This window comes from Meriones unguiculatus, chromosome 1 (genome assembly GCF_030254825.1).
Source record: "Meriones unguiculatus strain TT.TT164.6M chromosome 1, Bangor_MerUng_6.1, whole genome shotgun sequence".
Lineage (NCBI taxonomy): Eukaryota > Metazoa > Chordata > Mammalia > Rodentia > Muridae > Meriones > Meriones unguiculatus.
This window is the reverse complement of record NC_083349.1, coordinates 85,411,353-85,435,358: the sequence shown is the minus strand read 5'-3', so window position 1 is coordinate 85,435,358 and position 24,006 is coordinate 85,411,353.

Below are 24,006 nucleotides of genomic sequence, written 5' to 3'. Positions count from 1 at the left end.
TATCATGAGTGTCTTTCTGTGTCTGGGTTACCTCACTTAGGATGATCTTTTCTATTTTTATCTATTTGCCTGTAAATTTCATGACTTTGTTTTTAACAGCTGATTAGTATTCTGTTGAGTAAATGTACCACAATTTCTGTATCAATTTTTCAGATGAGGGTCATCTAGGTTGTTTCCAGTCTCTGCCTATTAAGAACAAAGCTGCTATGAACATAGTTGAGCAACTGTCCTTGTTGTAGGGTTGAACATATTTTTGGTATATGAACAGGAGTACTATAACTGGGTATTGTTGTAGAACTATTCGCAGTTTTCTGAAAAAGCACCAAATTGATTTCCAGAAAGGTTGTACAAGTTTGTACTCTCACCAGCCATGGAGGAGTGTTCCCCTTTCTCCACATCCTAACATGTGTTCTACTTGATTTTTTTGATCTTAGCCATTCTGATTGGTGTAAAATGTAATCTTAGAGTTATTTTTATTTGCATTTCTCTGATGGCTAAGGGCATTGACAAGTTCTGTAAGTGCAATTCAGCCAATCAATAATTTTTTGTGTGTGTTGTGAATTCTCTGTTTAGCTCTGTACCCCAATTTGAATTGGGTTATTTGATTTGTTCGTGTTCAATTTATTAAGTTCTTTGTATATTTTAGATATCAGCCCTCTGTCTGATGTAGGGCTGGTAAAGATCTTTTCCATTTTGTTCTATTGATATTGTACTTTCATTTACAGAAGCTTCTCAGTTTCATGGGATACCATTTATTAATTGTTGATCTCAGAGTCTATGCTGTTGGTGTTCTGTTCAGGAAGTTGTCTCCTATGCCAATGAGTTCCAGATTTTTCTCTGCTTTGTCTTCTAATAAACTTAGGGTCTCTGGTTTCATGTCAAGATCTTTGTTCCACTTGGACTTGAGTTTTGTGCAGAGGGATAAATACAGGTCTATTTGCATTTTTCTCCATATAGACATCCAGTTAGATCAGCACCATTTGTTAAAGATGCTTTCTTTTTTCCATTGTATGGTTTTGGCTTCTTTGTCAAAAATCAAGTACCAATAGGAGTGTGGCTTTATTTATTTTGGGTCTTCAAAGTGGTTACATTGATCCACCTGTCTGTTTCTATGCCAATACCATGCAGTTTTTGTTACTATTTTTCTCTAGTATAGCTAGAAATCAGGGATGATAACATCAGAATTTCTTTTATTTTTTAATTTTATTATTGTTATTATTATATTAATTACAATTTATTCACTTTGTATCCCTGCTGTAGCCCCCTACTTTGTCTCCTTCTGTTCCCACATTCCCTCCCTCTTTCCCCCACTATATTCCTCTCTTAGTCCACTGATAGGGGAAGTCTTCCTCCCCTACTATCTGACCATATTCTATCAAGTCTCATCAGGACTATGTGGATCCTCTTTCTCTGAGGCCTAGTTAGGCCACCTCACCAGGGGTAGTTGATCAGTTGATCAAAGAACTGGCCACTAAGTCCATGTCAGAGTTAGCCCCTGCTGCCCTTACTAGGGAACCCACATGAAGCTGCCTATGGGATACATATGAGCAGGAGTTCTAGGCCCTCTCAATGCATGATCCTTGCTTGATTCAGCAGTCTCTGCAGGACTGCCCAGATTTTTTGGCTCTGTTGGCCTCTATGTGGAGCTCATGTCGCCTCTATATTTTTCTCTCTCCCCCATCTTTTATAATGTTCCCTGCAATCTGCCCAAAGTTTGAATATGGGTCTCAGCAACTGCTTCAATACCCTGTTGGTTAGAGTCTTTATTTGGCCCTCTGTGGTAGGCTCCTGCCCTGTTCCCATTCTTCTCCCACTTCCAGTGTTATTTTGTTTGCTTTCCTGAATGAGGATTCAGCGTCTTTCCTAGGGTCCTCCTTGTTGTTTAGCTTCTTTTGAACTTAGAATTTAGTAGGTTTATGCTATATTATATGGCTAATATCTATTTATAAGAGAGTATATACCATGTGTGTCTTTCTGCTTCCAGGTTTCGTCACTCAGGATGATCTTTTCTGGTTACATCTATTTGCCTGCAAATTTCATGGTTTCCTTGTTTTTAATTGCTGAGTAGTATTCCATTGTATTAATGACCACAATTTCGGTATCAATTCCACATTTGAAGGACATCTAATTTATGTCCAGATTCTGGCTCTAATAAATAAAGCTGCTATGAACATAGTTGAGCAAATATCCTTGTTAAATGCTGGAGCATCTTTACAACCCAGGAGCAGTACAGCTGGATGTTGAGGAAGCGTTATTCCTAACTTTCTGAGAAAGCATCAGTTTGATTTCCAAATAAGTTGTATATGATTACAATCCCACCAGCAATGGAGGAGTGTTGACCTTTCTTCACATCCTCTCCAGCAATAACCATTCTGATGGGTATAAAGTGAAATCTCAGGGTTGTTTTGATTACTGTTTCCCTGATGACTAAGGAGGTTGAACATTTCTTTCAGTGTTTCTCCCCCATTTCATACTCCTCTGTTGAGAATTCTCTGTTTAGCTCTGTACCCCATTTTCATTGGATTAGTTGTTATACTGGTATTTAACATCTTGAGTTCTTTAAATATTCTGGATATAAGTCTTCTGTCAGATGTAGGATTGGTGAAGATCATTTTCCACTGTGTAGGCTGTCGTTCTGATCTGTTTACAGTGTCTTTTGATTTACCATAGATTTTCAGATTTTCTTACAGCCTGTGCTGTTGGTGTTCAGGAAGTTGTCTCCTGTGCCAAGGCTCTTCTCCAGTTTCTCTTCTAACAGATTTAGTGTGTCTGATTTATGGTGAGGTCTTTAATCCACTTGGACTTTAGTTTTGTGCAGGGTGATATATATATACATTTTTCTACATGTACACATCCAGTTAGACTAGCACTATTTATTGAAGAGGCTATTTTTATTCTATTGTATAGTTTTGGTTTCTTTGTCAAAAATCAAGTATACCTAGGTGTGTTGATTTATTTCTGGGTTTTCAATTCTATTCAATTGATGTGCCAGTCTCTTTCTATACCAGTACCATGCAGTTCTTATCACTGTTGTTCAATAGTACTGCTTGAGATCAGGGATGGGGATACCTCCAAAAGATATTTTATTGTGCAGGATTGTTGAAGCTATTCTGTTTTTTTGTTTTGTTTTGTTTTGTTTTGTTTTCATAACAAATTGAGAATTGTTCTTTCAAGGTATAAAAATGAATTGTGTTTTTTTTTTTTCTGGGGAATTACACTGAATCTGTAGATTGCTTTTCGTAGGATAGTAATTTTCACTATGTTAAACCTACCAATCCATGAACATGGGAGAACTTTCCATCTTCTGATTTCTTCTTCAGTTTTGTTCTTCAGAGACTTGAAGTTTTTTTTGTACAGGTCTTCCACTTGCTTGGATAGAGTCACACAGTTACTTTATGTTGTTTGTGGGTATTTAAAAGGGTGTTCTTTCCCTAACTTCTTTCTCAGTCCATATTTCTTTTATATACAGGAAAGCTTCAGATTCTTTTGAATTATTTTTTGTGACTTACAGTTTTTAATAATTTTAATTTATTTTTATAGAATACAAATACATTTTATTCATTTTGTATCCCAGCTGTAGCCTCCTCCCCAACCCCTCTCAATCCCACCCACCTTCCCTCTTTTTCTCCAATGCCCCTCACCCACATCCAATGATAGGGGAGGTCCTCCTCCCTTTACCTCTGACCATATTCTATCAGGTCTCATCAAAGCTGGCTGCATTGTCTTCCTCTGTGGACTGGTAAGGCTGCTCCCTTCTCAGGTGAAGGTGATCAAAGAGCCAGACACTGAGTTTATGTCAGAGACAGCTTCTATTCCCATTACTAGGGAACCCTCTAACACACTGGGCTGCCAGTGGCTACATCTGTGCAGGGGTTCTAGGTTATCTCCATGCATGGTCCTTGTTTGGAGTATCAGTCTCAGAAAAGACCGCTATGCCCAGATTTTTTGATCTGTTGCTATCCTTGTGGAGCTCCTGTCATGTCTTTCTCTCTCCTTGTTCTTTCATAAGTTTCCCTGCACTCTGTCCAAAGTTTGGCTGAGTCTCAGCATACATTTTGAAACCCTGCAGGGTAGAGTCTTTCAGAGGCCCTCTGTGGTAGGCTCCTGTCCTGTTACCTGTTTTCTCCCTCTTCCAGTGTCCATTCCATTTACCTTTCTGAATGAATATTGAGCATCTTACCCAGGATCCTCCTTCTTGATTAACTACTTTAGGTATACAGATTTTATTATGATTATCATATATTATGTGTCTAATATCCACTTATGAGTGATTATATACCATGTGTGCCTTTCTGTTTCTGAGATACCTCACTCAGGAAGACCTTTTCTAGATCCCACCATTTTTCTGTAAATTTCATGATTTCCTTGTTTTAATTGCTGAGTAGTATTCCAGTGTGTAAGTGTACCACAATATCTGTATCCATTCTTCAGTTGGGGACATCTGGGTTATTTCCAGATTATGGCTATTACAAATAAACCTGCCATAAACATGGTTGAGCAAGTGCCTTTGTTGTATACTGACCATGTTTTGGATATATGCCTAGGAGTGGTATAGCTGGATCTTGAGGTAGCACTATTCCTAATTGTTTGAGAAAGCACTAGATTGATTTCCAAATGGAGTAAAGTCCCTGTTGGGAGGAAACTTCAGGATGGGGAGAAATATCAGGTTCGACCTCAGAACACCCATCTCTAAAAAAGTTTCTGGATTCTCTCAGGCTCCAGAGTCTAGCTTTCTGCTACAAGCATGAGAGCTGTGCTCACTTGCAACTGATTACTGCTTGCTTACTGGGACCCAGAGCTCCATCTTTAGAGCTACAGAAGCAGAGATCCCTGAGATCAGCCCCCAGATGCTGCTCCAAGGGGCAACCAGTTATCCCTACCTAAACTGACAAAACCACGGGACTCCCAGTTTCTTCAAGAGGGCTGTGCTTAAAAACAGTGTAAGAACAACAGCAGCAGCTCACTAAATTCAGAGCAATAAGCAGGGCAGCTGTCTCCAGGACTTCTCTAGGTGAGGAGAAAGCCCCCCTGAATACCAAAGTCCACAGTTAACACTCGGGTCTATATGCCTGAGGTGAGCTATAGCAATTCCTGAGAAACACCAGCCATTCTGAGACCATATCCAAAAAACTGAGGAGGCCTCCTTCAGGAAAAATCATCTTTCTGATTGGGGAATTACACTGGTATTCTCCCCACCCCAGGATTCCAGGAAGCACCAGAAACCAACAGCCCACAGCTAAGAAAGCCCAATGGGTAGGGGCCAGTATAAAAACTCAACCAACAAAAGACAGAGCAATATGGTGTCTCCAGAACCCAGTTATCCAGGGGCAAGCAGACACCCCAACAAAATGAAATTCAAGAACATGACCTTACACCTATGCTTATGAAAAAGATAAAAGAGGAAAAAAATGAAATTCATAAATAAATATAGGAAGATAAAATAAAACAGATTATGGCCATCCATAAAGAAATGGAGGAAGATAAAGACAAACTGATTATGGCCATCTGTAAAGAAATATGGGATGATGCAGCCAGTTTCTGGATTTTAGAGAGGAAATAATTAAATCACTGAAAGGAATAAAAGAAACAGAGGAATGTTCAAACAAACAACTAAGGTGGGTTGTTTTGTTTTGAGTTCTTAATTTTTTTGTAATTCTTTATTAATTACACTTCATTCACTTTGTATCCCCCCTGTTGTTTCCTCCCTCCTCCTGTCCCAATCCCTCCCTTTCTCCACCCTCTGCATGCATGCCCCTCCCCAAGTCCACTGACAGGGGAGGTCTTCTTTTTCCTTCCTTCTGATCCTAGTGAATTAGGTCTCATCAGGAGTGGCTGCATTGTCTTCTTTTGTGGCCTGATAATGTTGCTTCCACCTCAGGGGGAGGTAAATAAAGAGCAGGCCAATCAGTTCATCTTAGAGGCAGTCCCTGTTCCTATTACAATGGAAGCCACTTGGATACTGAACTGCCATGGGCTACATCTGTGCAGAGGTCGTAGTTTATCTCCATGCATAGTCCTTGATTGGAGTATCAGTCTCAGGAAAGACCCCTGTGCTCAGATTTTTTGGTTCTGTTGCTCTTCTTGTGGAGTTCCTGTCCTCTCCAGATCTTACTGCATCTACACAATGGAATATTACTCAGCAATAAAAAAAAAAAAAACAAAAAAACAAAACAAGGAAATCATGAAATTTGCAGGTGAATGGTGGGATCTGAGAAAGGTCATCCGGAGTGAGCTATCCCAGAAGCAGGAAGACACACATGGTAGAGAGTGACTCATATAGACCTATAATATATGATAAACCTACTAAAATCTGTACACGTAAAGAAACTAATCAAGAGGGAGGATTCTTGCTAAAATGCTCACTTCCTAGCCAGAAAGGCAAAGAGGATGGACATCAGAAGAAGGAGAAAAGAGGGAACAAGTCAGGAGCCTGACACAGAGGATCTCTGAAAGGCTCTGCCCTGCAAACTATCAATGCAGATGCAGAGACTTATGGGCAACCTTTGGGCAGAGTGCAGGGAATCTTAGGAAAGAAGTGGGAAACAGTAAGATTTTTTTTTTATCCAGCCACTTTGCTGAAGGAGGTAGAATTTTTGGAGTCACTCATATATACTATCATATCATCTGCAAACTGTGATACTTTGACTTCTTCCCTTTTGATTTGTACTCCCTTGATCTCCTTTAGTTGTCTTATTGTTCTAGCTAGGACTTCAAGTAATATGGTAATGAGATATGGAGAGAGTGGGCAGCCTTGCCTTGTCCATGATGTCAGTGGGAATGATTTAAGTTCCTCTCCATTTAGTTTGATATTTGCAATAGTTTTGCTGTATATTGCCTTTACTCTGTTTTGCTATTTGCCTTGTATCCCTGATTTCTCCAAAATGTTAAACATGAATAGGTGTTAGGTTTTGCCAAATGGTTTTTCTAAGGAGATGATCATGTTTTTGTTTTTGTTTTTGTTTTAGTTTATTTCTATGGTAGATTACATTGACAGATTTTTATATGTTCAACAACCCCTGCATTCTTGGAATGAAGCCTACTTGGTCATGTTGGTTGAAATCTTTGATGTATTCTTTAATTTGGTTTGTGAGTATTTTATTATTTTTGTTTCAAAGTTCAGAAGAATGTTTGGTCTGTAGTTGTCTTTCTTTGTTGTGTCTTCATGCAGGTTAGGTCTGAAGGTGATTGTGACCTCATAGATGAGTTTGATAATGTTCCTTTTGTTTCTATTTTGTGGAATAGTTTGTAGAGTATTAGAGTTAGTTCTTCTTTGAAAGTCTGGTAGAATTCTGCACTGAAACTATCTGTCCCTGGTCTTTTTTTTTTTTTTTTTATGATTCACTTTTGATGACAGCTTTTATTTGCTTAGGGGATATAGGATATTTAATTTACTTACCTGATCTTGATTCAGCTTTGGTAAATAGAATCTACCAAGAGAATTGTCCATTTCATTTACATTTTCAAATTTTGTTGCATACAGGCTTTTGGAGTAGGAACTAATGCTTCTTTGGATTTCCTCAGTATCTGAAATTATGTCCCACTTTCACTTCTGATTTTGTTGGGTATGTTTGCTTTCTTTTGGTCTAGAACTTACAGGTGAGCTTTTAACTTACTGGTATGAGCTCTCTCTCTCTCCACTTTTCTTATGAAGGCACTTAGTGCTATGAATTTTCCCCTTAACACTGCTTTCATTTTGTACCATATGTTTGGGTATGTTGTACCTTTATTTTCATTGAATTCTAGAAAGTTTTTAGTTTCTCTTTTTTATTTCCTCTATGACCCCATGGTCATTAAGTAGAGAGTTTGCTCTGTTTTGTTTTGTTTTGTTTGGCATTTTATTGTGTCTGTTGTTGTTGAAGTCTACCTGGTGCTCCATGATCCATCAACAATGGTCTGACATAATACAAGATGTTATTTCAATTTTCTTGTTTGGTTGATGCTTGCTTTGTGTTTGAGTATGTGGTCAATTTTTGAGAAGGTTCCATGAGGTGCTGAGAAGAAGGTATGTTCCTTTATGTTTGGATGGAATATTCTGTATATATCTGTTAGATGCAATTGACTGGCTCATAATGCTGGTATTTTCAGTATTCCTCTGTTTAGTTTCAGTCTCAATGATCTCTCCATTGTTGAGAGAGGTTTATTGAAGTATCCTTTTATTAATGTGTGAAGTTTGGTTTGTGATTTAAGCTTTAGTAATGTTTCTTTTACAAATGTGGGTGCCCTTGAATTTGGGGCAAGTATGATCAGAATTAAGATGTCATCTTGGTCAATTTTTCCTTTGATGAATATGAAGAGCCCTTCCCTGTCTCTTTTGATTAATTTTGGTTGAAAGTCTGTTTTATTTGATATTAGAATTGCTACTCCAGCTTGTTTCTTGTATCCATTTGCTTGGAAAACCTTTCCCAGCCTTTTATTCTGAGGTAATATCCATCATTATTACTGAGGTATGTTTCTTGTATGCAAGAGAGAATGATGAATACTGTTTATGCATACATTGTGTTAGCCTGTGTCTTTTTATTGGGGACTTGAAACTACTGATGTTGAGATATTAAATGCCAGTTGTTATTACTTCCTGTTATTTTGATGTTTTAGTAGTAGACTATGTGTGCATGCTTCCTTTCTTTTGGTTTTGCATCTGTGGGATTATTTACTGTGCTTTTCTGAGAGTAGTGAGCCTCCTTGAGTTGGCCTTATTCCCTTGTGGCTTTTAATATTCTTTCTTTGTTCTGCACATTTAATGTTTTCATTTTTATGTGACATGAGGATTTTCTTTCCTCGTCCAATCTATTTGCTGATCTGTAGGCTTCTTGTATGTCTAAGGACATTTCTTTCTTTAGGTTGGGGAAGACTTCCTTTATGATTTTGTTAAAGACATTTTCTGAGCCTTGGAGTTGGAAGTCTTTTTCTTCTATTCCTATTGATTTTAGGTTTGGTCATTTAATATTTTCCCAGATTTCTTGGATATTTTTTGTCAGGAACTTTTTACATTTAACATTTTCTTTGACTGATTTATCAGTTTCTTCAGTTGTAACTTCTACAACTGAGATTCTCCTTTCCATCTTTTGTACTTTTGTATTCTGTTATTGATGCTGTGTCTATAGTTCCTGTTCACTTTCCTAGGCTTTCCATCTCCAGGATTGCTTTGAATTATGCTTTCTTTTGTTTTTTCTATTTCTGTTTTTAGGTCCTCTACAGTTTTGTTCACTTCTGTCTCCTGTTTGGTTGTATTTTCTTGTATTTCTTTAAGGGTTTTACTCAGTTCCATCACCTATTTAGTTGTATTTTCCTGAGTTTTTTTAAGGTACTTATTTTCTTCTTTTTAGGCATCTATCATTTTTATAAACTCAGATTCATGATTATTTTCTTTTGCTTCTGATGTGATGGTATCCTCAGGGCTTGCTGTGGTAGGATAGCTGGGTTTTAGTGGTGTCATATGTCCCTGGGTTTTGTTGCTGGTGTTCATTCGCTAACCTTTTGCCATTTGGTTGACTCTGTTATTAGTGGACCTATAATTGGTCTCTGGAGTTGTAGGTAGAGCTGTTGGTCTCAGATTGCCTTAGTCCTCTTGTTTTCCTGGTGCTCCATGATCCATGTTGTATCTGGTGCCTCAGATCTCAGATCAGAGTGTGTCCCAAGAAACGGCACTGGATTGGGGACTGCTGCTCCCTGTTCTGTGCTGGTGTCAGGGTCAGCAGGTCAGGTTGGTTTCTGGAAAATGATACAGGGCAGGTAACTGGAATGTGGGGCACTCAGGAGAAGTGGAACTCAGAGGGTCCTGTGCAGACCTGGCCACTGATGCTTGCAGAGTGTTCCTGGTAAGTTTATTGGGGGAGCAGTTCTTACCTTCTGCTCCCTGATCTGTGCTGGTGTCAGGGAACTGCAGATTGATGTGGGTTCCAGATATGGTGTGGGTCTTAGGACTCAGATGTGGTGTGTACAGGGGAAGTGGAACACAGAAGACCCTGGACAGACCCAGCAGGAGTCTCACTATCTTACCAGGAGTATCATACCTTTCATTGTTGGTAAGATTTTAATTAAAATTCCTGGGAATTTTGTTAGGCACTGGGACAGAACTATTCTGTAAAGTGCTTTAGCAAGGTGTTCTATATTGATGCCCACCAGCAACATCATGAATGTCAAATGTCCTTACCTTTGTCTGCAGTTTCCTTCTCTTATGAAAGAGAATAAACTCCTATCCATTTATTGATAGAAGATGGTCAGAGTGTGAAACAAAATTAGTTTGCTTGCCTATAACTACTCTATATTCTCTCTGAAAAATGATCACTGCAAACAACTCTGTTTCTTTACAGAAATAATTGTTCACCTGCTTTCCAAACCATAAAAGCTGGTTTTTGCCTTTGTGCATGGAATATGATTAGGAGAATTAGAAATCATGCAACCAGATATTTGCATAATCAAATGGCAAACTGCAACCTATTTTAAGCTCATCCATTCTTTGTTCTTCCTTACTCAACAATTATGTAAATGATGCCCAAGACACTAGTGTCTGTCTTACACTTGGATAGTTAGATTTAGTTTGTATAACACAGTATCAATGACACATGGCAGAGTAATGAATACAAATGATTCTAAGACATTTTGGTGCATATCAGAGCCATTTCTAGAATATTTCCTCCACCCACTTCATGTACATTACCACATGTGCTTCCTGGAGGAGGGAATGAAAAGTGTGAGGGATTTGCTGATGATCCAAGAAATGTGAATAAAGTTGATGGCAGATGGTTCTCACATTTCATTCTGAAATATCTTATAGTGACAAATAACAAAGTGTGTATAATTAGCTCTGTGCAGATGGCATGCCAAGTGCTGATATTCATCTCTGCATACTTTTGACAAGGACACTATTTTAAGAGTTAGGATTCAAAGACAACACATGTGCTCTCAAAGAACTGAGCAAAATTTTACCAACAAGGACTATTCACATCAAGTAGATCATCTGTAGCTCAATATTACCAACAGGATCCATGCTGGACTCCAAATAGATATAATCTCACAATGAGTTGTGTCTACACCAGAAATTTTACTGTTTCATTAGGACAGACAAAAAGCAGATATGAGTAAGTTTAAAGGTATATGTTCACTTAATACCAAGTGGGCTGAGTTCCATTCCAAGGCCATCTCATGCTAAGAATCTCTTGTCAATCAGGATTTAACATGTTTTAACTTACTCAGAAAGACATTGTTGGTGATCCAAACATTACTACTCCTTCCTACTCTTCAGTTCTTATGCTATCCTGGTTTTATTGATTACAATGCATTAAAAAAAATGATGTGAGGACTTTGACTGCCAGGGTCATTATAGTATCTGTCATCTCTAATAGTAAGTCGCTTAATTCAATACATAATTGAGTTTTATAGCTTTTCTTTGCTGGTCATAATTATCAAAGTTTCTCTTTTCCAATGTTAGAGCATAAGTCATTATTTTGTGAACTTTCCTGGAGACATTCATTTGGAACAGGACATTAATTACAGACTTAAAAAAAAGTCCACCCAAGCCTAGCTTAGTAAAACAGGACATTTATTTGATGATTTATAAGATGGTAAATGAGGGATTATTTGTAGAAGCATTGTTAATTCTACAGAAGCTAAAAGAAGATAATATATAAATTCTGTATTTTTCTTCCATTTATGACTGAGGGTTGGGCCCTTATGACATTGCAGCAGTCAGTGATTGATTGATTGATTGATTGAATCTCTACTGTAAAATAAAATTTCCAATATCACTGAGCCTGAGAAACTATAAATATTTAGAAGTAGTTTTGACAATCACAACACATTCACTTATCAAAACAATAACAATGATATTACCAATTAGATCTTCTCCACAGGTCTGCAGACACAGGCCTTGTCCCAGATTAAAATGTGAGTTGCGAGTGCCCTGCTGTCAATCAGCTCTTAAATATATTTGAAAAGTATATATTGTATCAATAACAGCTGTGCCACTATTATTGCAGCAGACACATTTTTCCTGGTGTGCTGATAATGTGTTTCACAGGGTCCCTAATGAGGACAACTAGTGACAATTCTACTGAATACATCCTCTTTAGTGCCTTTCTGAACTATGAAAGCCAGTCATCAAGGAGGGAGTTTCCAGCTCAGCTTCTTTCACCAAAACTTAGAGTTTCTTCATCAATAGAGTCACTTTTTTTTAAAATGAGACCAGTAACAGTAGCAATAGATATTATGACCAATAGAACTTCAAGGGTCTTCCTGGTCAATTACTCATTGGAATTTAGCTTAATCTTGTCAATCAACTTGTATTTCAAAAGCTTTATGGCTTCTGGAAGTCCCCATTTATATAGAATAACTTCCTTTCAACCCCATACCCTACTGCCTTTACTGTCCTTATTCACACTCTGACAATATGTGGGATATTCAAGGGTTATGGCTTATAGAAAGAACCCCTTTTACAAACAATTGTCAGAAACTCTGAAGACCTTCTACACTGCACCCCAAGTAAGTGCCAGTTGTTTATGGATAGTTAAAGGGATACTAAAAAAAAGGAAATTTTATCAAGGTTTAAATAGTAAAAAAAAAAAAATGATTTCATAACTTCTATAAATTATTTATAAAATGACAGTGTTGGGTACAGCAGCATAAATAGAAGATTCTACCAGTCTACATTTTAAATCCACATTTCCATGACTTGTGCTTCTCAGCCAGGCTTAGACCAAGGATAAGTAGGGTTAAGTAGATCTACTGGGTCTGTTGCTGGAGCTAGCTCACTGATTGGGACAAGTTCTAGAACAAGGGTTTCTTTTGGTAGATAGTGGCTTCAATAGTATGACCCCAAACTGGCAAAACAGTTTATACTCTGACAAAAGCTCACCCTCGAAAAAGCTTAAATTTTTTCACCTGCATTACATTATTTATATTGTCTGGGAACTTCTGTTCAGGATTTTAAGCCTTTCAGAAGTTCACTACCATAGTTTTGACTTTTTGTTAATGATTTTTCCCTATTAATTCTGGCTTAACAGAAATCTTGTTGTAATTGTTTTTTTTTTTTTTAATTTATTTATTTTAATGCAGTTTATTCAGGAACCTTGAACAATCCTCGGACCCTGGGGAAAGCCAGCCCACAGCTTAAATAGCCTCTGGGTAGCCAACCCAGGCGTGCCACGGGGGCAATGCAGATAGGTCCACATACATGGAAGCAAGCCAGATCCTCGGCCTTAGCCAAATGTGGAGTTGTTCGTGACAGAGAGCACTCACCATCGGGAAGGTGGAAGGCGGAAACCAGCTCCATCTTTAAGGCATAGCATTCCGCAGCTCTCTACAGTTCCCCCTTTTTGTTTTAGACGCATCAGGCAAGAGTAGAGGTCTGATCTCTGATATTAGAAATAAATTGGGACTTTGTACAGATGTTCATTTAGGTGTCATCCACCCAAAGAGCATCAGACCGTCCGATACCTTTTTCTCAGAGGCGGGACCTGGGGCATCAACCCGCATGCAATCAGACATGCTCTTCTCTGGGTCCAAAGCAGCTGACCCTGAGTGCAGTGCTTAGCCTCGCATCCTGAGCATATCATTTTAGCTTTTTATGGTATCCAACCATGCTTGGGGAGAATGTCCTGCTTCAATGGCTGTAAAGGCCTGAATGATCATGGCTGCATCACACTGTTGTGAGACTCTAATCTTGCATATATACCACAGGCAAACCAAGGAGACCAACACCAGAAGGCCTGCTAACACTCCCATGCCCGCCCATTCCTTCAGATGATTCATGGCTGCAGCAATCCATGTTGATAATCCTGTGGCTAGTCCTCCGTCCACTCCGGTAGAATTTACTGTGACAATGGCCACTCTCAGCTGCTCCATCGTAGTATCGAATTCTCCAGTCCAATTACCTAAAATATAGCTCGACAATTGTTTAGACAGATTTGTAGCACAGGAAAAATTCTCATGTTGTATGCTAGTGACACAAAGTCCAGCATACTTTCATTGACAGCCAGGTTGAGCGATTTGCCATAGGGTATCAATTTGCTCCTGCAAGAGGTCAATCCTCTGATTGAACACCATCAAGCTTCCTTTTAGTTGAGCATTAATTCCTTTATGTACAACTAAGGCATGAGCTACATTGGCTAAATGATTATTCAGGGTCTGAGCAGTCTGCCCAGTATGACTCATGGCTAATGCCCTGGTGGTAGCTCCAACAGCCGTCAATGAGATGGTAGTAACAATGGTGGCTGTAGTTCCAAGATCCCTTTTCTGTCTGAAGAGAGTCATAGCGTGAGGGGCATCAATGGGCATAGGCACCCAGTGAGGCATGCGAGTAACCAGGGCATACCTAACTTTACTAGCATTCCAGCATTGGGCAAAAAAGCAAGTATCATTACCACAATTACTTGGCTCTATCTGGCTAATAATGAATAAAAATGGGGGATATAGACAAACAGGTGTGGGCTTATAGGAAATATTATGAGAAGCCTTAACCCCTCGTTGGAACTTTCTGCGTCAGTTCTAGAACTAGCAGTGGTAGTGTCCGAGGTCTGAGTAGGTTCAGGAGACCATTGCCCCCAGGGGCGAGACGTGCTCCATGCCAATTGACTAACTCCATGTTTTCCTCCAATTTTGAAAGTCATTTAAGGTTCTTAAATTATTTTTTTCCCTTTTTTCTTAAATTTTTCATCAATTACACTTTGTTCATTCTGCATCCCCCCATAAGCCCCTCCCTCCTCCCATCCCAATCCCACCCTCCCTCCTCCCTCTGCTTGCATGCCACTCCCCAAGTCCACTAATAGGGGAGGTTCTCCTCTCCTTTCTGATCTTAGTCGTTGTAATTGTTTTTACATGAGCTAAAAGCATATCTTTCTTTACTTTATTCACCTCTGCCTTAGTGAATCTTATAACCCTGATTTATAAGTTGACCTAAAGTCTTCAGATTTACAAAAGTCTTTCCTTCTTGTTATGGAACTGAGCAAAGACTCTAAAGCCTGGTATTATTCCTGAGGTCCTGTTGAATCAACTTCTGACCTCTTGTGTAACCAAACTTTTATGTGGCCTGGTAAATAGGGCATCACTCATGCTGAGTTCCTGCAGTAATTTTTTTCTTTTTCTTTTTTCTTTTTTTTTCCCTCTCTCTCTCTCTTCTTTTCTTTCTTTCTTTTTTATTTTGGTGGCTGTAAAGGTATTTTTTAAAATGTTCTGGAAGGGACAGGAATTCCACAAGGAGAGCAATAGAACCAAAAAATATGGGCACAGGGGTCTTTTCTGAGACTGATGTTCCAAACAAGGACCATACATGAAGATAACCTAGAACCCCTGCACAGATGTAGCCCAAGGTAGCTAAGTGTCCAAGAAGGTTCCCCAGTAATAGGAACAGGGACCATCTCTGACATGAACTCAAGGGCTGGCTCTTTGATCACCTCTACCTGAGGGGGAGCAGCCTTACCAGTCCACAGAGGAAGACAATGAAGCCAGTCCTGATGAGTACTGATAGACCAGGGTCAGAAAGAAGGGGAGGAGGACCTCCCCTATCCTTGGACTGGGGGAGGGGCATAGGAGAAGAGGAGGGAGGAAGGATAGGATTGGGAGGGGAAGAAGGAGGGGGCTACAGCTGGGATACAAAGTGAATAAACTGTAATTAATAAAATTAAAATTAACAAAATTTCTATTAGTTTATTTACTTTAAATTTCTATGGTGCCCTTCCCTCCCTAACTCCAAGTTGCCCCCATTAACTCTCTTTCCCCTTTCGCCCTTCCCCTCTCCCTTTTACCACCAGAAAAACAGAGCCCCCTACCATGTATTAACCTTCCCCAGCGAAGTCACATCAGGACTTGACATATCTTCATCTCCTAAGGACAGACAAGGTAACCCTGCCAGAGGAGAATGATACAAAAGCAGGCAACAGAGGCCATGTTAGAAACAGCATCCCTTCCCCACTCCTCAGGAGCCCCATATGAAGACTAAGGCATGCTTCAGCTACTTGTGTGCAGAGGGCCTAAGTCCTCATGCATGCTCCTTAGTTGATGTCTCAGTCTCTGAAAGCCCCCATGGGAGTAGATTAGTTGTTTCTGTTTTGCTTGTGGGGTTTCTGTTAACTCCATGTCCTTTTATTTTTTTCCCCAACACTTCCACAGGACCCCCAGAGTTCCACCCCTTGCTTGGCTGCAAGTCCCAGCTTTTGTCTCAATCAGCTGGTTGGGCCAATTTTTGTTTGGATTTTGCCTCAAACTTTGTTCCCTCTTTATCTCTACAATTCTTGTTGGCAGGTTAAAATTTGGATCACAGGTTTTGCCAGTGGGTTGCTGTTTCCCTCATTCCACTAGTCCTGCCTGGCTGCAATGCGGTCACTTCAGTAGTCTCAGCTAGAGTCACAGCCATATCATCTCAGGAGCCTATCCTGTCACAGGCCTTCATCTTGACAGAGAGATATACCCCACCCCCAATTTCCCTTCTTGTTCCCAGCCCTCACACCTCCCACACCTATTCACCCCACATCTGATCCCCAATCTTGTTTCCCTCCCCATTTCATCTCCTGTCCAGGTCCCTCTCTTCATTCTCTTCTGCTCTCTATTCTACTTCCCCTTCTGAATGACACTCCTGCACTCTCCACTGAGCCCTCTTGTACTTTAGATATAATATCCACTTTAAGTGAGTACATAGCATGTGCATCGTTCTGCATCTGGGTTACTTCACTTAGCATTTTCTTTCCTAGTTCCATCCATTTACCTGCAATTTTCATGATTTCTTCATTTTTAATAGCTATAATTTTGTAACTGTACCACAATTTCTTTATCCATTCTTCATCTGAGGAACACTTAGCATGTTTTCAGTTTCTGGCTATTAGGAATAAAGCCTCTATGGAATAGTTAAGCAAATGTCCTTGTGTGGTAGAGCATCTTTTGGGTGTATGAACAGAAGTATACCTGGGTCATGAGGTAGAACTGTTCCCAATTTTCTGAGAATGTGCCAGATTGATTTTCAGAGAGGTTGTACAGGTTTGCACTCCCACCAGCAATGGAGGAGTGTTCCCCTTTCCCCATATCCTCTAAGCATGTATTGTCACTTAAGTTATTGAACTTAACCATTCTGACTGGTGTAAGATGAAATCATAGGGTCATTTTGATTTGCATTCCTCTAATGGTTAAGGACATTGAACATTTCTTTAAGTGCTTCTCAGCCATTCAACATTTTTTATTTCTGTTGTGAATTCTTGATTTAGCTCTGTACCCTCTTTCTTAATTGGATTATTTGATTTGTTGGTGTTTAATTTGTTAAGTTCTTTGTATATTTTAGATATCACCACTCTGTCTGATGTAGGGCTGGTGAAGATCTTTTCCAAATCTTTGGTCTGCAATTTTATTTTATTGACTGTGACCTTCCCTGTACAGAAGCTTCTCAGTTTCATTAGATTCCATTTAATTGTTGATCTCAGAGCACGTGCTGTTGATGTTCTGTTCAGATAGTAGTCTCCTATGCCAATGATTTTCAGATTTTCCCCAATTTCCCTTCTAATAGTTTTAGATTCACTGGTTTCATAGCAAGGTCTTTGAACTACTTGGACTTTACTTTTCTGCAGGGTGATAAGTATGGGTTTATTTGCATTTTTGTACATTCAGATATCCAATTAGACTAGCAGTATTTGATGAAGATGCTATCTTTTTATCCATTTTATGGTTTTGGCTTCTTTGTTCAAAATCAAGTGTCAGTAGAAGTGTGGATTTCCTTCTGGGTCTTCCATTCGGTTCCATTGCTCAACTTGTCTGTTTCTATCCTAATACCACACAGCTTTTTGATTAATATTACTCTGTGCTTGAGTTCAGTGATATTGATACTACCAAAGCTTTTTTATTGTACAAAGATTTTTGGCTATCCTCGATCTTTTATTTTTCCATATGAAGTTAATGGTTGCTCTTTCTATGTTGGTAAAAAAAAAAAATGTGCTGCAATTCTGATAGGAACTGAATTTAATCTGTAGATGACTTTTGGCAGGATGGCCATTTTTACGACATTAATCTTACCTATCCATTAGCATGGGAGATCTTTCCATATTCTACAATCTTCTTCAATTTCTTTCTTCAAAGACTTGAAGGTCTTGTCACATAGGTCTTTCACTTGCTTGGTTAGAGTTACACCAAGGTATTTTATATTTTTCTTTGCTATTGTGAAGGGTCTTGTTTCTCTAATTTCTTTCTCAGCCATTTTTTTTCTTGTATACCACAGGGCTACTGACATTTTCTTTCTTTTTTATTGTTTATTATTATTAGTTAAATTTTATTAATTCTGTATCCTAGCTGTATCTCACTCCCTTATTTCCTCCCAAACCCGCCCTCCCTCCCTCAGCTTCTCCCTGCCCCTTTCTAAGTCCACGGACTGGGGAGGACCTCCTCCCGGTTTTATCAGGTATCTTCAGGGCTGGCTGCAAAGTCCTCCTCTGTGGCCTAGCAGGACTGCTCCTCCCTTGGGGAGTGGGGAGGTCAAAAAGCCTGACATTGAGCTCCTGTCAGAGATAGTCCCTGTTCCCCTTACTATAGGAAACCAATTGATTATTGAGCTACCATAAGCTTCATCTAAGTAAAGGTTCTAGGTTATATCCATACATGGTCCTTGGTTGGAGAAACAGTTTCAGAAAAAAAACCCTGTGCCCAGATATATTTGGTCCTTGTGGGGCTCCTAACCTTTCCCCATCATACTAACTCCCCTTCAGCTGAAGTTTTGGTTATGAAACTTAGTATATGTTTTGAAATGTTGCTTGGTAGGGTCTTTCAGATGCCTTCTGTGGTAGACTCCTGTCATAGGTCCAATGCACATCTCATTTGTCATTCTAAGTGAGGATTGATCATTTTACCTCGTGTTTGCTTTCTTATTTATCTTCCTTAAGTGTATAGACTTCATTATGTTTATCATACCTTGTAGGTCTATATAAGCAAGTATATACCAAATTTGCCTTTCTCCTTCTGGGATACTTCACTCAGAATTATCTTTTCTAGATCCCACCATTTGCGTGCAAATTTCATGATTTCCTCATTTTTGATTGCTGAGTAGTATTCCATTGTGTAAAAATACCACAATTTCTGTATCCATTCTTTCATTGATGGACATCTGGGTTGTTTCCAGGTTCTAGCTATTACAAATAAAGCTTCTACAAACATGGATGAGCAAATGTCCTTGTTGTGTACTACAGCAAATTTTGGGTATATACCTAGCACTGGTATAGCTGGGACTTGAGGAAGCATTATTCCTAATTGTCTGAGTAAGTGCCAGATTGACTTCCAAAGTGGTTGTAGCAGTTTACATTCCCACCAGCAATGGAGGAGGGTTCCCCTTTCTCCACAACCTCTCCAGCATGTGTTGTCACTTGAGTTTTTCATCTTGGCCATTCTGATGAGTGTAAGGTGAATCTCAGGGTTGTTTTGATTTGCATTTCCCTAATGGCTAATGAGGTTGAACATTCCTTTAAGTGTTTCTCTGGCATTCGATATTCCTCTTTCGAGAATTCTCTGTTTAGCTCTGTTCCCCATTTTTTTAATTGAATTACTTGGTTTCTTGCTTTTCAACTTCTTTAGTTCTTTATATATACTGGATATTAGCCCTCTGTCAGATAAAGGGTTGGTGAAGATTCTTTCCCAATCTGTAGGCAGTCATTTTGTTTTGATGACAGTGTCCTTTGCTTTACAGAAGCTTTTCAGTTTCATGAGGTCCCATTTATTGATTGTTGCTCTTAGAGCCTGTGCTGGTGGTGTTCTGCTCAGGAAGTTGTCTCCTGTGCCAATGAGTTCAAGGTGATTCCCCACTATTTTCTAACCGATTTAGAGTATCTGGTATTATGTTGAGGTCTTTGATCCACTTGGACTTTAGGTTTGTGCAGGGTGATAAATATGGATCTATTTTCATTTTTCTGTATGTAGACATCCAGTTGGACCAGCACTGTTTGTTGAAGATGCTGTCTTTTTTCCATTCAATGGATTTGGCTCCTTTGTCAAAAATCAAGTATTCATAGGTATGTGGGTTTATTTCTGGGTCTTCTATTCATTACCATTGATCCTGCTTTCTGTTTCTATGCCAATACCATGCAGTTTTTATTACTATTGCTCTGTAGTACAGCTTGAGATCAGGGATGGAGATACCTCCAGATGATCTGTTGTTGTACAAGATCTTTTTGGAGATTTTGGGTTTTTTGTTTCTCCATAGGAAGCTCAGAATCTTTTTTTCAAGGTCTGCAAAGAATTGAGTTGGTATTTTGATGGGAATTGCATTGAATCTGTAGATTGATTTTGGCAGGATGGCCATCTTCACAATGTTAATCCTATCAATCCATGAGCACAGGAGATCTTTCCATTTTCAGATATCTTCTTCATTTTCCTTCTTCAGAGACAGGTCTTTCACTTACTTGGTTAGTGTCAGCCCAAGGTACTTTATGAGGTTAGTGGCTATTATGAAGGGTGTAGTTTCTCGTATTTATATCTCAGCCCTTTTGTCTTTAGTATACAGGAGGGCTTCTGATTTTTTTGAGTTGATTTTGTATCCTGCCACTTTGCTGAAGGTGTTTCTCAGCTGGAGGAGTTCTCTGGTTGAATTTTTGGGGTCACTCATGCATACTATTATATCATCAGCGAATAGTGACACTTTGATCTCTTCCTTTCCAATTTTTATCCCCTTGATCTCCTTTAGTTGTCTTATTGCTCTGGCTAGGACTTCAAGTACTATGTTGAAGAGGTATTGAGAGAGTGGGCAGCTTTGTCTTGTCCCTGATTTCAGTGGGATTGCTTTAAATTTCTCTCCATTGAGTTTGATGTTGATAAATAGGCTTGCTGTATATTGCCTTTACTGTATTTAGATATGTGCCTTGTATCGCTGATCTCTCCAAGATTTTAAACATGAATGGGTGGTGGACTTTGTCAAATGCTTTTTTGGCATCTAAGGAGATAATCCCCTGTATTCTATCTGACCACCATGGAATAAAGCTGGACATCAACAACAATGGAATTAGAAAAAAGCCTACAAGCATATGGAAACTGAACAACTTGGTGCTCAATGACAGCTAGGTTAAGGAAGAAATAAAGAAACAAATTAAAGACTTCCTAGAATTCAATGAAAATGAAGGTGCAACATACCCTAATTTGTGGGACACAATGAAAGCAGTGCTCAAAAGAAAATTCATAGCATTAAATGCCTTCAAGAAAATATTTGTGACATCTCATACAAGCAACTTAATGGCCCAACTGAAAGCCCTAGAGAAAAAAAGAAGCAAATGCACCCAAGAGGACCAGACGGTTGGAAATAATCAAACTCAGGTCTGAAATCAATCAACTAGAAACAAATAAAACTATTCAAAGAATCAATGAAACTAAGAGCTGGTTCTTTGAAAAAAATCAACAAGATAAACAAACGTTTAACCAAACTAACCAAAAAAGAGAAACTATCCAAATCAGCAAAATCAAAAATGAAAAGGAGGACATATCTACAGATGGTGAGGAATTCCAAACCATCATTATGTCATACTACAAAAGCCTATATGCCACAAAATTCGAAAATGGAAAAGAAATGGACAATTTTCTTGATAGATTCCATTTACCAAAATTAAGTCAAGATCAAGTAGAAAGATTGAATAGTCTTATTTCCCCCAAGGAAATAAAAGCAGTCATCAACAGTCTCCTTTCCAAAAATAGTCCTGGGCCAGATGGATTCAGTGCAGAATTCTACCAGACCTTCAAAGAAGTGCTAACTCCAATTCTCTCCAAACTATTCCACAAAATAGAAACAGAAGGAACATTACAAAACTCATTCTATGAAGCCACAGTCACCTTGATACCTAAACCACAAAAAGACCCAATAAAAAAAGAGAACTTCAGACCTATCTCTCTAATGAACATTGATGCAAAAATGCTCAATAAAATACTTGCAAACCGAATCCAAGATCACATCAAAGATGTCATTTACCATGACCAAATAGGCTTGATTCCAGGCATGCAAGGGTGGTTCAACATACAGAAATCTATCAATGTAATCCACCACATAAACAAACTGAAGGAGAAAGCTACTGACATTTTTAAGTTAATTTTTATATCCAGATACTTTTATGAAGGTGTTTATCAGTGGTAGCAGTTCTCTCTTAGAATTTTGGGAGTCAGTTATGTACAGTGTCCTGACATCTGCAAATAATGATACTTTGATTTTTTTCTCTTCCAATTTATATCCCTTTGATTTCCTTTAATTATTGCTCTAGCTAAAACTTCTAGAATGATATTGAGGAGAAATAGTGAGAGTGGACAGCCTTCTCTTGTTACTGATTTTAGCAGGAATGCCTTAAGTTTCTCCCCATTTATCTTGTTGTTGGATATTAGCTTGTTCTTTGTTGCCTTTTTTGTGTTTAGTTATGTGTCTTGAATCTCTAATCTCCTCAAGACTTTAAACATGAAGGGGTGTTAGATTTTGTCAAAGGGCTTTCTATCATATAATTAGATAATCACATGTTGTTGCTATTTTTTTGTTTTTTTGTTTTGTTTTTTGTTTGTTTGTTTGTTTGTTTCCTGGTTGTTTATATGGTGGTTTACACTGATGGATTTTCTTATGTTGAAATATGCCTGCATTTCTGGGATGAAGCTTATTTGATCATAGTGGATATTTTTGATCAGTTCCTGAATTTTGTTTATAAGTATTTTATTGAATATTTTTGCATCAACATTCATAAGGGACAGTGGTCTGAAATTCTCTTTCTTTGTTGGGTATTTGTATAGTTTAGGTATCAGGGTACTTCGGCCTCATAGAATGAGTTTTGTAATGTTCCTTCTGTTTCTTTTTTATGGACTATCTTTAGGAATATTGGTATTACTTCTTTTTTGAAAGTCTGGTAAAATTCTATACTAAAATCATCTGTCCCGAGGCTCTTTTTGTTTGGGTGGTTTTTGATTATTGCTTCTATTTCTTTGGGCATTAACAGTTTATTTAAATTGTTAACATAATCTTGGTATATATATTTTTAGGTTGACTCTATCATGAAAATCATCCATTTCATTTAACTTTTCAAATTTTGTGGCATGCAGGTTTTTGAAGTATGAGCTAATTATTCTTTGGATTTCCTTGGTGTCTGTTGTGTCACTCCTTTTGTTTCTGATTTTATTAAGTTGGGTACTCTCCCATTGTCTTTTAGTTAGTTTGGTTAAGGGTTTTTCTCTCTTGTTGATTTTCTCAAAAAAAAAATCTTGGTTTTGTTCTGTATTGTTCTCTTTATTTCTAGGTTATTGATTTCAGCCCTGAGTTTGATTATTTCCTTCTGTCAATTCCTCTTGGATGTTTTTGCTTCCTTTTTTCTAGAGCTTTCAAGTTAGCTGTTAAGTTGCTAGTATGAGCTCTCTCCACTTTCTTTATGAAGGCACTTAGAGCTATGAACTTTCTTCTTAGCAGTGCTTTCAGTTTGTCCCATAAGCATGGGTATATTTTACCTTCATTTTCATTGAATTCTAGAAAGTCTTATTCATTTCTTTCCTCCCTGACCCAGTGGTCATTAGTAGAGAGTTGTTCAGTTTCCATGAGTTTTTTTGGCATTCTATTGTGTCTGTTGTTGCTGAAGTCTAGCTTTAAGCATTGGTGGTCTGATAGAATACAAGAAGTTATTTCAATTTTCTTGTATTTGTTGAGGCTTGCTGTGTGTCCAAGTATGTGATCAATTTTGGAGAAGGATCCATGAGATTCTGAGAAGATATATTATTTTGTGATTGGATGGAATGTTCTGTAGATATCTGTTAAGTCAATTCATTTATAACTTAGATAGTTTCATTATTTCTCTGTTTAGTTTCTTTCTCAATATTTGTACATTAGAGAGAGGTGTGCTGAAGTTTCCTATTATTAATGGTGGGGTTCAATGTGTGATTTAAACTTTAGTAATGTTTCCTTTACAAATGTGCGTGCCCTTGAATTTGGGACATATATGGTCAGAATGGAGACAATATCTTGATCGAGTTTTCCTTTGATGAATATGAAATACCCACCTCTTTTGAGTAATTTCAGTTAAGGTCTATTTTATGTGATATTAGAATAACTAC